The 16,704-nt window shown below is 36.1% G+C and overlaps 1 long non-coding RNA gene across 3 annotated transcripts in view; it reads right to left on the bottom strand.

The window, feature by feature from the left end:
- The window catches only part of LOC123608621, a 122,679-nt gene that overhangs the window by 74,949 nt on the left and 31,026 nt on the right, over positions 1–16,704 (bottom strand). For 2 of the 3 annotated variants that reach the window (XR_006717343.1, XR_006717342.1), the window contains exon 3: positions 1,618–1,693. The exons of the other annotated variant lie outside the window; for it this stretch is intronic. This is a non-coding gene — a long non-coding RNA (uncharacterized LOC123608621). The remainder of the gene's footprint in view (positions 1–1,617; positions 1,694–16,704) is intronic. 3 annotated transcript variants of the gene reach the window in all.

The following is a 16,704-nucleotide window of genomic DNA, read 5'->3' as shown; positions in this document are numbered from 1 at the left end:
AATCTACCAAAAACAATTATTTCTAGTATTTTATTTCTAGATATTATCTTGTAGCCTTTCAGCCCTTAAGTTCTCCTATTTGGAGAAATAACATTTCCTTCTTCATTTGACAAATAGGCCTCTGATATTTTAAAATATTAAATTAGAAGTGTTATTTGAAAATTCTGATGATATATGTGGAAGAATATCAAAGCTATTTCATACATCTTGTCATGAGAGCTGAAAGTAGAACATCATCAGTATAAGATTATCTAGTCAGAAGATATAATTTACTGAACTTTGTACCTCAAAGACATTTATCTAAAGTAAGTTTTGGAATAAAATAGTGGTTGAAACATGGTTTGTCCTAGAAAGTATCAAAGACAGCACTGATGATGAGCCTTTTTACTGAGAAAAAGCTAAATTCAGAGCTTATTCTTAAAATTGTGTTCAAATTTCACCTTCATTCCCAAAAGGTAACTGAATATATAAGGGTACACCCATGATTAGTTGACCATAAGAGCAGTTAAGTCACAGTCCCCTCCCAGAAACTGTTTACGCAGTCTTTGGCAGCTGAGAGTTCTGATGAAACACTGCAATTTCAGAAGACTGTATTACATATTTTTCTTATGGAGTGATAAACATATCCTTATCACATTTCATCTTAGATTTGTAACATATTATTGATGACTACAAGCCTTTTCTTGTGGTTTGAGAGTTCCTCCAGCACTGTGAACCTCTTCTGGGATCCTTCTCCAAGTTTAGTTTAAATGACCCAATATGAATGGTGTACCTTATTAGGTAAAATGACTAAAAATGTATTCAACCTCAGCATTCCAAGTGAATGAAGTTATTCCATTAACTTACATACAGAAATGTCTTTATAAAAAAAAAAAAAAGAAGAAGAAGAGCAAAAGGTCACAGTTCTGTCTGAATATATAGTTTAAATCTTGAGTAGATTATCATCTAATGTTAATATTTAATTGATTCATTTTAAAGGAGAAAAGAGCACATGAGTGCAGATATGTTTCTTAAGACCCTCTCCTACAAGCCAGATTTCAGTGAGTAAGATCCTATATTCTACAGTCTGCAGTCTACTAAAAGCAAAGTACCAGGTAGCTGGAAATCTGGATGACAGTAGGATAATTCTTCAACTTTTGAATCGAAATTTTAAAATTTTTAAAATGAATTTATAGAACAGAATTGTATACCTAATCAAGCATTTTCAAAATATCCTATCATATTAAATCCAACGAATGTCCAGATTCAAGCAAAACCCATATCAAACACCATTCTAGAATTCTCATGACTAAACTGCGATCGGAGATAACAGTGCCCATGTCTGTCTCAGTCAATAGTGAAGTAAATATTCTGAGTAAATAAATATAACAGCTTGAACTTGCAAGATAAAATATAGCATAGGTAAATACAGATCTGAAAACCTAAAATCTTACCCCCTTTAAATGTGGAAAAAAAGACAAAGCAGCAATATGTACAAATACAGCTTGCATGTACCCAAAAAATTTTTTTGATGTTGTTAAGTTTATAGTATCTGCATTCCTGAGTCTGAATGAAATTAGGAGCAAACCAATACCTTCCCACACACACACACTCACACATATACCAACACACACATACCTTTTAAGACAACAATATGTTGACATGGCTTTCATTGATGCCTTCCGAATGTCCCAAGTAGCAAGCAAAGTAATTCCTGGTGTGACAAGCAAATTCATAATCAGGAGGAGCCAATTATGAAGACTCTATTGACAATGAACTTGAAGCAAGGTCATAAACAGCTACATGGTAGAAAAGTTGTCTTCTGCTGCAGACTATAGAAGAACATATAAATGTATTTCACATATCCAACACCAGGATAAATAAAGCTGACATACAGTAAACAAAATCTGCCATGGACACATGGTGTTTGAGGCCATGACTAATGGTCCACAAGAAGATTGGTAGGATATGAACAATGCAAGAAGAGAAATTCATATTAGCACTCAAGAAGAGCCAATGGGCTTAACGAACTAAGAGATTTGCATGAATCTTGTGTGAAAATTTTGGAAATATATATAGATGCTTAATTATGATGTCATTCCATGGCAATTGTACCTATTTTATGTGTTAAATGATCATATTAAATGTGGTTCTAGGTAGATACCAAAAGGAAAACATAATGCCTATCAATTGCACTCAAGATTCTGGTTCTCAGAGAAGGAAAAGCCAGAAAGGAAGACCCCTAACAGATGGCTTATTCGGGCTTACTTCTTTTTTATTTTTATTTTTTTTAATTTTTTTCAACGTTTATTTATTTTTTGGGGGACAGAGAGAGACAGAGCATGAACGGGGGAGGGGCAGAGAGAGAGGGAGACACAGAATCGGAAACAGGCTCCAGGCTCTGAGCCATCAGCCCAGAGCCTGACGCGGGGCTCGAACTCACGGACCACGAGATCGTGACCTGGCTGAAGTCGGAAGCTCAACCGACTGCACCACCCAGGCGCCCCATGGGCTTCTTAACTAGAGACAGGATCACTGGAATGATAATAAAATAATAATAGTAATTATTTTGAATTTTTACTAAGTGCCATACACTGTTCTAAATGTTACATGTTGACTCACTTAAGTAATACGATATTGAGACACAGAATGGTTACAGAAAATGAAAAAGAGGATGTCCTAATCTAGACTATGAATAAAAGGAAGTTTCTTTTTTAAGCAGTTTAGCTCCTAGTTTCCTATAGCAGTTAGGAAAATGGTTAGAGAGTATAATTTGCATTTTTATATGTCAATACCTAGTTTAGATGAATCGATCGTAATGGTGACTTGTAATTCACAACCAGACAGGACTTCTATCTTTCTACACTCATGTGATTGCTAAAAGCTCTTAGATATGAGAGATTCTGATTAAGAGACACAGATATTCCTGGGGTGCCTGGGCAGTTCAGTCGGTTAAGTGCCTGATTCAGCTCAGGTCATGATCTCACAGTTCGTGGGTTCAAGCCCCATATCAGGCCTGCTCTGTGCTGATAGCTCAGAGCCTGGAGCCTTCTTTGGATTCTGTGTCTGCCTCTTTCTCTGCTCCTCCCCTGTTTGCTCTCTCTCTCTCACAAAAATAAACATTAATTTTTTTTTTAAAAAAAGAGACACAGATATTCCAGAAATTAATTCTAAAGATTATAACTTCTGATGACATAATACAAATGAGTTTACAATAATTTGAAATTCCACATCTAGGGGAGCCTGGGTGGCTCAGTCGGTTAAGCGTCCGACTTCGGCTCAGGTCACGATCTCGCGGTATGTGAGTTCGAGCCCCACATGGGGCTCCTGCTGACTGCTCAGAGCCTGGAGCCTGTTTCAGATTCTGTGTCTCCCTCTCTCTCTGACCCTCCCCCGTTCATGCTCTGTCTCTCTCTGTCTCAAAAATAAATAAACGTTAAAAAAAATTTAAAAAAAATAAATAAAATTCCACATCTAACCTTCAGTAACACATTCCATTGGATGGATCATTGGCTTAGCATCATTTAAAATATCTTTCATGTAATGTATAGTGTGTTTCAAGCCTGGTAGTGCATCAGAATCAGTCTGGGAGTATATAACACCCAAGATGAAATAAATCAAAATGTCCTTTGGAAGAGCCCCAGAAATTTAAATTTTTAACAAACTCCTTAGGTAATTCCTATGAGTTTTAGATTTGTGAACCAATGATCACGTACTAGTCCTAGACTGACCTGGGTTTCTGACACTATGTACATAAAACTTTGGAAAGGACCTCAAAGAGGCAGTGAGAACACATTCAAAAAATCATACACACACAATTTCCTGAAGGACTGTTAATGAAGGAAGTAACTTATAAATCCTCCAACTCAGCTTAGGTTTATACCAAAAGTCTGAATACTAGAAAATGAAATATGTTAATGTCCAGATGTGCAAAGTCACTCATACAGAAACATGTCAAGACTACAGTCAAAGCAAACTTTAAAAGGAGACTAGAACTGGTTTTAAATCATTTATTAGACAGAAATTATTTAAGTGTCAAAATCATAGGTCTAACAGCTGGAATAAAGTTCGTAACATTATTGTGGAAGATCATAAAGAGAATTTGTATACGGGTATATAAGTACCTATTTTCAAGATACTAAAGATTGTTTACCTGAAAAGTTTGTTTCTATCAAAAGGGAGACAGATCTTAATTTTCACTGATGCCCAGAAGTCCATGAGACTGTGTCTATTGCACAGATACAGGTATGCTATAGATGGAAAAGATGATGTATTTTTAAGTAGTGAGATTTCCTAAGCACTTAGAATTCTGTAGGTCAAGATGTTTTTAATCATCTTCTAAGTGGCATTTTTCACAGGGTATATTTCTCTCCCCAAAGAGGCCCATGGTGAACTAAGTCTAGGAATCTCCACTTGGTATTTACAATGTGCATTTGTGTATCAAGTCTTTGGAGCAGTCCTGCCGTTATCTGTTCAGTTTAATTTAATTCAGTGTCTTCCAAACTTATTTCACTATAGACTCCTTTTAAAAAGTTTTAAACACTTTTTATCCCACATGGAACATGCTCTGGAAAACACAGCAGCAAATATAAAAATGTGATTAAGTGGGGGAAATGGCTTTTCACCAAGAAAACAACTTCACAGACAGAAGGAGTAGTCTTAAGGATTTTTAAAATACTATAGTTTTTTAGACAAATTAAGATAAAAACACTCAGAAAGCTGTGCCTTCTCAAAAGAGGTAAATAGGTTAGCTTTATCTTTACATTTTAGTGGCTGTTTTCCCAATGAAACATGGCATTTCACGTAATGATAGTTTGTTTGAATTTTCCCTTTTAAAAAATCTTTGTATATGGCTTCATATATCTGACCTTAGTACTAGTCAATCCTAAACAGCAAAATGTATATGTAGACTAAACAAAGGGTTGGGAAATGTAGACTCAACAAAGGGTTGTAATAGAATCTTCATTTTTAACTACTAATTTTTGCATCATGCAGGCAAAAAAGAAACAGACATAAAAACTCAGGCTATATTCATGAAGCATAAGTAAAAGTTAACAATTAGTCAAAATCCAAGAAGTATCATAGTCTGTATATATTTATGTAAATAAAATCTATATATTTTAAATGAAGTTTTGCAATTTACAAATACATAATAAAATACAATTTTAAAAGTAAAAGGAATTTTAGACACCGTTTCAAACTCCTCATGTTACTTACAAGATAAAAAATGATCCAAAGTAGTAAAGAATCTTAACCAAAGTTATACAGGGACAGCCTGTATATCTTCCCTGGTAAGATTTGCTTCTATTTCCTAATGTAATTCAACTCATTCAATATTTATTTAGCACTTTTATGAATCAGGTATATCCAATCCCAACTGTAATTAGCTAGCTCCTTTGACTGTAAAATTTTGCAATCACTGAGCAACCTTATCCCAAAGGAAATGAGGAAGACTTAAGACAGAATTCTGTCCAAAACCATTCAAACACTCAGAAAATACGATTGTAAAATCATATTGGAAAATGGACCCCAACGTGCAAAGTGTTTACAAATGAAAAGCAAGTTTCTTTTCAGAAATAATAAATTTCCCCCAAGGGAGCCCAGCAGTCGTCCCCTGAAATGGCAGCGTGTGGCCTCTGCATAGCCTTCAGAGATTTGTGGATGACACTAATAGCATGCTTTGAAGCCTGAGAATGAAGTAGAAAGCTCTCTTTCCTTTCCTTCCTCAGTGAATACATTTCAGGAAAAAGTTATGAAAGATTACAAAATTCAGGGCTTGAGTCTTTGAAAGCTAAAATTATAGAGTTTTGCTAAACACTGACCGTCTGAGGATACCAGGCCACAAGTGCCACTCTGGCTGAGCCTCCTGTTGACACAGCCTGTATTTACATGGACTCTGAATTCCAGGGGGGTTGAAAATGGGCAAGGGTGTTCAGCCCATGGGATGCAGAAACTAACCCAGCTGGGTATACTGTTGGGCTACAAGGAAAACCCAAATGCAAGGCTATTATGTCTTGGTTTCACTGTGGTGAAAAACAAACTTTAAATCTTTGGGGATCAAAATATAAAATATACACACTTAAACCATTCACTGTTTCCCACAGTCAACAGCTTTTGTGCCACTCCTAGAAAATTCATGTCCAAAATTTCCATTATTTATATTTTATTCAAAGATGTACATACACACACGTGTGTGTGTAAATATATATATTTATATATATATATATATATTTATATATATATATATATTTCTTGCAAGGGCGATGAGACGAAATTGTATAAATTGTTTTATTTAGAGATGCCCTTCTCCTTTCAAAACAACCATATTACATCCCAGGGTATGTTTCTAACTATAAAAACATGAAATATGTTTATTTTGTGTATACAGAAACATTTATTTTACTGTTTCAGAGCTTGCCACTGATTGTGGTTCATTTTTCCTTGCCATGTAAGTTGAGAGTTGTATGAGAAAGAACATAGTCCTAGTCACATATAAGGTCCACTGGGGCTTGGTCATACAAGATCTGGTAGTAGGCCAGTGGAGAGGATGCCAAGATGAATCCCAAGGCCTCCACGTCTAACCAAAACGGGAAGCAGATCACACTTTTCCAAAGTCAAAAACATTAATAGTGAGTGGAAAACTTATAGAAGCAGCTAAAGTGGGGCTGTCACTTCCACTTTAGTGTTGCTCTTAGTATTGTGGCTGGAATTGATTCTGCACACAGGCAAATGAGTGGCCATCTATGCAGTGCTAGTATAAAAAGTTATGGTCAGGGGCACCTGGGTGGCTCAGTCGGTTAAGCGGCTGGTTTCGGCTCAGGTCATGATCTCACGGTCCGTGGGTTCAAGCCCAGTGTCGGGCTCTGTGCTGACAGCTCAGAGCCGGGAGCCTGTTTCAGATTCTGTGTCTCCCTCTCTCTGACCCTCCCCCGTTCATGCTTTGTCTCTCTCTGTCTCAAAAATAAATAAACATTTAAAAAAAATTTTTTTTAAATTTATGGTCAGCAGAATCAGAATGAAAAATTGTATGTAAAAAATTAATACTATTTCTATACACTAGTAATACAAATTTGGAAACTGGTATTTTAAAATAACAATATAATTTATAACAGCATTGAAAATATGAAATAATTATTAAAAAACATAATAAAATACATGGGAAATCTATACCCCGAAAATGACAAAACACTGCTGAGACAAATTAAAGAAGACCTAAGTAAATCGCGAGTTATTCCATGCTTGCAGGTTGGAAGACTCAAAATTATAAAATGTTGGGCGCCTGGGTGGCTCAGTCGGTTAAGCATCCAACTTGGGCTCAGGCCAGGATCTCACTGCTCCTGGGTTTGAGCCCCGCATTGGGCTCTACGCTGACAGCTCAGAGGCTAAAGCCTGCTTCAGATTCTGTGTCTCCCTCTCTCTCTGCCCCTCCTTCATCTGTGCTTTCTTGCTCTCTCTCACTCTCTCTCTCTCTCTCTCTCAAAAATAAACATAAAAAATCTTTAAAAAAATTATAAAATGTCAACTTTTCCCAAATTGATTTATAGACTCATTAGAATCCTTATACAAATTCCAGGAGTTTCCGTGTTAAAATTTACAAGCTGATTCTAAGGGTTTTATAGGAAAATGCCGAGGATCTAGAATAGCTGAAACAATTTTGACAAAGCAGAACAAAGTTGGAAGACTTATTATAGAGCTATAATAACCAAGACAATGTAGTATTGGCATAGAATTAGACATAGAGCAATGGAAGAGAATTAAAAATCCAGAAATATTCTACACATATATGGTCAACTGATTTTTAGTAAAGGAGCAGGCACAATTTGATGGGGAAAAAGGCAGTTTTTTAAACAAATGGTGCCAGGACAATAACCCTGTGCAAAAAAAGAAAAGAAAAGAAAAAGAAACAGGAAAGGGAAAATAAAAAGAACTTAGCCCTTATGTCACATCAGTATTTACCAACCTATCCTACTCATTATTATAAACTCAGTGTTATTGACCCATTCTATAGATGCTGCATATTCAAGGTGATCATGAAGATTCAATGTTTGACTTTGGGCAGGTCACCTCATATATCACCATCAGTTAAATTAGAGACAGGAGGATTTCTACTCTTCTATTTTCATTACTGGTGTAAAGAAAAAAAAATGTATGTGTTACAAAAGTCATAAAATTTTTTATCTATTATAGACATATACATTGCATATGCTATATTTATACATGTTTACATGCATTAGAACTTTGAAAATTTGAGTGTATATTAGATGTATGACTTGTTGTAACAATCAAATCTAATCAAAAGGGAGGTTTAACTATATGCAATGTTTAATTCACCAGTTTTTTTCAAAAGGCAAAAGAATGTTTGAGCTCATTAAAAACAGTGCTTTTATGTGTATGTGTGTGTTTTCCTTTCCAATTAGTAATTTGAGCTATTTCATGGCATAAGGAACAAGTAAGAATTGATTAGTTCTTAAGACTTGATCCTATGGGTCTAATGGTGCCTTTCTAGAATCTAAATTTATTAACTTCTCCATATACACTTGAGAATTGGCTGTTTTCTGAAGATACAGAAAAAATAATTTTGAGGTATTTTGGGGTTGATTGAAAACTGGAAAATGATGAAAATATATTGGATGGATCAGAGCTTGGGGAACAGATTAAAGGGGAAAAAAAAGCTCCTACAGTACTTAAAAAAACATTGTTTATGAGATAGAAAACTACTGTGAATTTTTATGAAATCTCCTTATTAGAATTCTGCAACAGTTTTAAGAGACTTTTCCTTTAAAAAAATATGGTTAATACCCAAATTGTGCTGTAGACAGACTTTAAGATATTCACTAAAAGCATAAAATATTCATCAAGGAGTGTTTCCACGCTAGTGAACATTTAAATATGCTCTAAGACATTTGGGGGTATTAAGAAAATATTGAGGAAATATATGAGCTTTGTTTTTCTGGAAAGTTAGGCAAGGAAAGCAGATGAGGCATAAAGCCTGAAAATACCAAATTTCCCAACACAAGATAGAATGTGTCTTCCACTCCTTCTTTTTCACTATTAGAAAGTGGATAAAAGGAACATATCCTTCTTCTAGACTGAAAGTTTAAATGTCTACGTGAGTCAGACTGCGACTATGGTCTGTATGTCTTGCAAGTCATAACCAAATGCAAACAAGCTACTGTGGAAAAAACCTAACCACAAACTCCTTTTTCCTTTCTCTTCTCTATAAATTAGATTATTTTAAACCAAACCAAACTCACATTGGTTACAAACTTTATTTTGATTTGCTTTTTAAGTGACCCTCTCAAAAAATCTCTAAACCAAAACACCACAAGAAACCTTCTGCCTCTTCCTCCCCAATTCACCCACAGTAGGATTCTGGGATTAAACTATGTTGGTTACAATTATATAGTCACTTTAAAAGTATATGGTAACCCCATTTTTGTCATTGAGATATACTTACATTCTTGAGCACAGTATATTGCCAATATTTAGTTTTTTGGTCCCTAAAAGAAAATATTTTCTAAGTGATGTCATCAATCACTATGGAGTATACTTGGCAATATCTATCATCTATCTATCTGTCTATCTATCTATCTATCTATCTATCTATCTATCTATCTATCTAACTATCTATCTATCTATCTACCTACCTATCTATCTCTCTCTCTCTATCTCTCATCTATTATGTATTAAAAATGTACCTATTCTTTTAATGAGAAATTCTATCTTCAGGAATTTATCTTGCAGCTGTATTTCAACAATTTTGCAGAGATTTATGTACAAAAATATTTACCACAGCATTGTTTTGTAATAGCAAAAGACTGAAAAACCAACTTAAATCTCTATTAATATAGGGCCATCTAATATATGAAGAGTAGGTCAAGACAGTAAAAGCCTTACAGAAGTTAAAAAGCAACTATATTTGGGCTGATATGGAATACTTAACCCAGTGAGACACACTGTCAGAAGAGAAAAACTAGATTTTGTAACAGTATGGAAAGTATACCATTGCCTAATGTATAAATGCATATATATGCATACATATAATATCTCTGAAATGATACATAAGAAATCGGTAATATGGTTTGCCTGTGAGGGAGATTAAATTGCTCAACCAGTGTACAGAGTGGCCAGGAGACTTGCCTTTCATTAAGTCCCATTTTGTTGGTTTTAAATATGTATTATGGCATGTATTATCTATGAAGGTAAATTAATCACGTTAAAAGGGAATAAACATCTAAAAAGCATTGTCTATACGAAGATAATGAAGAAGAGAAACACTGCTGATGTGGAAAAAAAAGACAATAATTATGGCAGAGAAAAGAGAACTAACCCAAGAACACAAATGATTATAAGCTGTTAGTATTTAGTGCTAACATTTAAAAATATTACTGAGAATATTGCAATGTGGTAAAGATCTTTCCTATTTGCATAAATTTTGTGGTGGCAAAAGAATTGGAAAATACTTGTCAGCAGCAATTAGAAAAAAAAATTAAAAGTAAAATATTGTTGGCTGATTGAATGTTTGCAAACCACACACATGATGAAACAGGCTCTACTCAGAGTGGTTGGAGTCAAGAACAAAGTTCCTAGAAGGAGGCTAGACTTTTCTTACATGATTCAGAAGCAATGCCCTGTGTCTTTATTACCACCTGCATGCCTAAGACCTGGAGCTAATACATACAACCAGGACCCAGGGAAGAACACAAGATTTATCCAAGAATATTCCCACAAAGTGAGGATTAGGTAAGGTGCTAACAGCTTTTAGTAAAAGAATGAACTGTAATCAAAAGTTTTCCTCGAAAAGCATGTTTTGCTGGCTGAAAGAGAGAAACTGCAGTTCATGCTTCTAGAATTAAAAAATCCACAACACATCCAATTTATCAATCCAGTTAGAATTACGTGCTGTTTGTGACTGATTGCTTCTGGATTCTTCTTAAGCCCTATGCTTTCAACACTTTTGACTTATTTTGAGCCAATATCAGTATCAATAAATATAATATTTGATATTTATGATCAAATAAATATATTCATATATATTATATTATATATTATATAATATATAAATATATCAACTAATATATATATATATATATTTATAAAGTTTGAATGAGTTCAAGTAAGACCTTAAAGAAACTCATTGTCTCCTCTCTGACATCCACACATCCACACAATAACTGAAGGTTATTATTGACAGATAATGACAGAGATATTCTATCCATTGTAAGGAAAACAATCACTTTACTGTTGGTTACTAAAAACAAGTATCTTTAAATTCTAAACTTTTAAACCATGAAGTATGCCCAGTGGGAGAAAATGAAAATTCTTAAACGGCAAATGTTTATCATGTCCTCCTCCCCTACTCTGAGTAGCCCTTTTTCCCTAAGCCTTATCCACTATACCAATTTACACTTAGTTGCTATTTAGTAGGTGGGTATTATTTTCATTAAAATTATTTATATTTTTATAACATATATAATTTTCAATATACTTTGACATGCATTATTTCATTAGAATTTCAGTGAGCCTAGTTCAGAATAGAAGTTATTAGTGCCATAATATTTTACATGAGGAAACTAATGTTTGTAGTTTTGGTTTTAAGAAAGCTGCCTAGGGCTTCTGGATGGCTCAGTTGGTTAAGCATATGACTTTGGCTCAGGTCATAATCTCACAGTCTGTAGTTTGAGTCCTGCATTGGCGAGCATGAGCCCCACTTTGGGTGAGTACAGCTCTGCTTTGGGTGACACTTCTCTCTCTCTCTCTCTCTCTCTCTCTTTCTCTCATTCCCTCTTTCTCTCTCTGCCCCTCACTCACTTGTGTCCTGTCTCTCTCAAAAAAATAAAGTGGGGGGGGTGCTCCTGGGTGGCTCAGTCGGTTAAGAGTCTGACTTCGGCTCAGGTCATGATCTCACAGCTTGTGAGTTTGAGCCCCGTGTCAGGCTCTGTGCTGACAGCTCAGAGCCTGGAGCCTCTTCAGATTCTGTGTCTTTCTCTCTCTTTCTGCCCCTACCCCACTCACACTCTGTCTCTGTCTCTCAAAAATAAACATTAAAAAAAAAGAAGAAGAAGAAAGTTACCCAAAGTTATACAATTAATGAAGAATAAAAAGGAAAACACACTCCAGTCTGACTGCTTCCCACTGGGAACAGCAAATAATGCCCCTCCCAACAAACAAATAAACTACCAGGTAAATGGATGCCAAAGAAATACAATGGAGCTTGTTTTTTAAGGATCTAATAAAAGTTTTAGTTAGTAGGTCTTCCTGATGATAGGTCAAATCCTTTGTTTCATATGATGCCTTGAAAGATCCTCTGATCCACTGTAAACCTCTCTGATATCAAAGAGCATTCTTGTCAAAAGACTTCATTCAATAATGAAATGTGACAGAAAACATCTCATCCATCATTGTCACCATATTGAGTTTTGGACAGTGTATCGTTCCTACAAAGAGCTATTATTGTTCAACTCTCAATTTTATTTTCTTTGCAAATGTTTAATCACATGCAATAAAAATCTTTTAAAATATATTTTTGGTAAGGATTTATCCTTGGAAAATATCTGCTAAATAATCTGTTTAAAAAGTTAAGTTCAAAATGTAATGGATAATTGTTTGTTATTACTCTAAAACTTTCTAACAGACCCTATAGAATAAAATTTAAAACCCTCCTTTTACTCTACTCCTCCCTGTTCTATGGGAATCCATTGGAAAGATGTATGTGGGTTATCCTTCCAGAACGTTATGTAGAGGGAATTTATCTTTTTAAACAACCTTGATTTAAAAATGAGTTTCCACAGACTTCCTCATTTGTCATCTACTGTTTAAGTTGAATTGTGTCCCCTAAGAAAATTTGTATGCTGAGGTCCTAACTTCCAGTACCCCAGAAGTTAACCTAATTTGAAAACAGAATTTGCAGATGTAATTGTTACTCCAGTATGAGGTCACACTGGAGTAAGTTGGGCCCCCTAGTCCAATATGCCTGCTACCTTTAAAAAAAGGAGAAATGTGGGCGCGCGCGCACACACACACACACACACATACACACACAACACAAGGTAGAGATGAAGGAAGAGAACAAAGTGATGCCTCTACAAGCCAAGGAATGCCAAAGATTTCCAACAAACCACCAGAAGCTAGGCAAGATTCATGGAATAGATTCTCCATCACTGCCCTCAGATGGAACCATCCCTGCTGACACCATGATCACAGACTTTGTTGAAGCCACCTAGTGGGGCTCTGTTACTGCAGCCCTTGCAAACTAAAACACCCACCAGAGAAATATGACACCATCTTCTCAGTTTATCTTTTTTCCAATCTAAGGAGAATTCCAGCTAGTATGAGATTTTAAGATGCATAACAGGAACACTGGGATATTAGGAACAGAAATCACCAAGAGAAAAAATAATCAAAATAGAAAAAAAAGGGTAGAAGGACTAAGGACAACAACCGATGTAGGATGGATGATAGGAAAATATCCTGGTTGAGGGTCAAGGGTGTGTGAGGATAGTTAAGAAGGGGCTGCTGTAAGGGACACTAAGGCAGGCGGTAACGAATAAAGAGGGATTTTAAGCTGTTTGGCTGTGTATTCAAAAAGTACTCCTCCAAATCTCCAACACATACACCGAAACACCCTTCCAACTTTAGAGATTTGTCAGAAAATTAATGCATCAATTTTACATATACATATTTATTTAAATATATACACACCTATTTTTTCTTGCTAACTACTATTTCTTTGAATGGACACTACATGAAGACCAAATCAAAAATTATATCAATTATATTTAGATTATACGTACACAAAATATGTAAGTTTAATGTGTATTTTTATTCAGTTTTAAATTGTGGATTATTTAAATATATATAAAATACAGAGACTCATGTACCTACCGTACAAGTTTTAGATATCTACCTTATTTAATGAGATAAAACAGGGGCGCCTGGGTGGCGCAGTCGGTTAAGTGTCCGACTTCAGCCAGGTCACGATCTCGCGGTCCGTGAGTTCGAGCCCCGTGTCGGGCTCTGGGCTGATGGCTCAGAGCCTGGAGCCTGTTTCCGATTCTGTGTCTCCCTCTCTCTCTCTGCCCCTCCCCCGTTCATGCTCTGTCTCTCTCTGTCCCCAAAATAAATAAACGTTGAGATAAAACATTAATTAGTGTTTACCACTATCATAATAAAGTACCACAAACAGTGGCTGAAACAGTGTAAATTTACTTAATTATTCAGGAGATCAGAAATCTGACATGGGTCTTAATGAGAAACAAAATCAAAGGGCTGGCAGGGCTGAATTCCTTGTGGAGGTTCTTAGGAAGGAATTCATTTTCTTTCCTTTTCTGATTTTTACAGGCTGCCTGCATCCTTAGTTCACAGTCCCCTCCTATTTTCAGACAGCAATGATGGGTCTAGTCCTTCTCACATCACAGCACCCTGACCTCCTCGTCTACCCACCTCCGCCTCCTTTAAGGACTCTTCTTCAAGGGCGTATCCAGATAATCCAACATAACCTCCAAATCATAAAGTCAGCTGATAAGCAAGCTTAATTCCATCTGCAGTCTGAATTCCCATTTTCCATATAACCTAACATATTCATAGGTTCCAGGGATTAGGATGTAGACATCATGGGAAGGTGGGGAGGTGTTCTTCTGCCTATCATACATAGTAAACTCCAATTCCCTCACCCTCTCTTCTTCATTCCCAGAATACTGTTATGTTTTTTTGACACATACATGAAATATAGTTTCTATAGTGTTATTTTGTGCTTTTAAAAATTTCCAATAATAGTATAATATTTAATGAGAACTATATCCCAGTTTGCTCAAGAGAGTCTGGTTTGCACTCATTGTCTACCATAGTATTAACAGTACTTTTTTATGCTCAAAAGTATTTCAAATCATACCGTTCATACAGACCCGCCCACCTGCCTGCAGCCCGACAGCAGCTCCAAGAAGGAACCAAGAGACCAAGGTCTTCCCACTGCCTGGACCCGACACCACCACCCTCACTCCTCAACCAGCAGCCAGCAGCCAGCAGCCAGTGGCAGTTGATCGACCCCATTTTGCAGCTAGCCTTCTTCACTGAACACTTTTTTAATATACATATTATTGCCTATGAATCAACATCATAACAAACTAGCTATATTCTTTATGTTCTCACTTATTTTGGGATATCTTGGTTCATCAACCCATCCCATCCTCTCCCTCTTAAAAAAAAGATGTGCTAATCTTCCTTTTTGATTGTAAATTATTTTGTTTACCTTTTATTTCTATCAAGTTCTCATTCAATGTATTGTTAAAATGTCAATACTACCCAAAGCAATCTACTCATTCAATGCAATCCGAATCAAAATTGCACCAGCATTCTTCTCAAAGCTAGAACAAACAATCCTAAAATTTGTATGGAACCACAAAAGACCCCAAATAGCCAAAGTAATATTGAAGAAGACCTAAGCGGGAGGCATCATAATCCCAGACTTTAACCTCTACTACAAAGCTGTCATCACCAAGACAGCATGGTATTAGCACAAAAACAGACACAGAGACCAATGGAATAGAATAGAAACTCCAGAACTGGACCCACAAAAGTATGGCCAACTAATCTTTGACAAAGCAGAAAAGAATATCCAATGGAAAAAAGAGAGACTCTTTAACAAATGGTGCTGAGAGACCTGGACAGCAATATGCAGAAGAATGGAAATAAACCACTTGCCTACACCATTCACAAAAATAAACTCAAAATGGATGAGGGACCTGAAAGTGAGACAGGAAACCATCAAAACCCTAGAGGATAAAGCAGGAAAAAAATCTCTCTGACCTCAGCCTCAGCAATTTCTTACTCGACCCATCTCCAAAGGCAAGGGAATTAAAAGCAAAAATGAACTATTGGGACCTCATCAAGATAAAAAGCTTCTGCATTGCAAAGGAAACAATCAACAAAACTAAAAGACAACTGACAGAATGGGAAAAGAGATTTGCAAATGACATATTGGATAAAGGGCTAGTATCCAAAATCTATAAAGAAGTCACCAAACTCCACACCCAAAAAACAAATAATCCAGTGAAGAAATGGGCAGAAGACATGAATAGACACTTCTCTAAAGAAGACATCCAGATGGCCAACAGGCACATGAAAAGATGCTCAATGTCACTCCTCATCAGGGAAATACAAATCAAAACCACACTCAGATATCACCTCACACCAGTCAGAGTGGCCAAAATGAACAAATCAGGAGACTATAGATGCTGGAGAGGATGTGGAGAAATGGGAACCCTCTTGCACTGTTGGTGGGAATACAAACTGGTGCAGCTGCTCTGGAAAACAGGGTGGAGGTTCCTCAAAAAATTAAAAATAGATCTACCCTATGACCCAGCATTAGCACTGCTAGGAATTTACCCAAGGGTTACAGAAGTGCTGATGCATAGGGGCACTTGTACCCCAATGTTTATAGCAGCACTTTCAACAATAGCCAAATTATGGAAAGAGCCTAAATGTCCATCAACTGATGAATGAATGGATAAAGAAGTTGTGGTTTATATATACAATGGAATACTAAGTGGCAATGAGAAAGAATGAAATATGGCCTTTTGTAGCAATGTGGATGGATCTGGAAATTGTTATGCTAAGTGAAATAAGTCATACAGAGAAAGACAGAGACCATATGTTTTCACTCTTATGTGGATCCTGAGAAACTTAACAGAAGACCATGGTGGAGGGGAAGGGGAAAAAAAAGTTACA

The sequence above is a fragment of the Leopardus geoffroyi genome, chromosome B2 (assembly GCF_018350155.1).
Source record: "Leopardus geoffroyi isolate Oge1 chromosome B2, O.geoffroyi_Oge1_pat1.0, whole genome shotgun sequence".
Taxonomy (NCBI): domain Eukaryota; kingdom Metazoa; phylum Chordata; class Mammalia; order Carnivora; family Felidae; genus Leopardus; species Leopardus geoffroyi.
The sequence above is the reverse complement of the archived record's forward strand: the minus strand, read 5'-3'. Positions and strand labels throughout refer to the sequence as shown.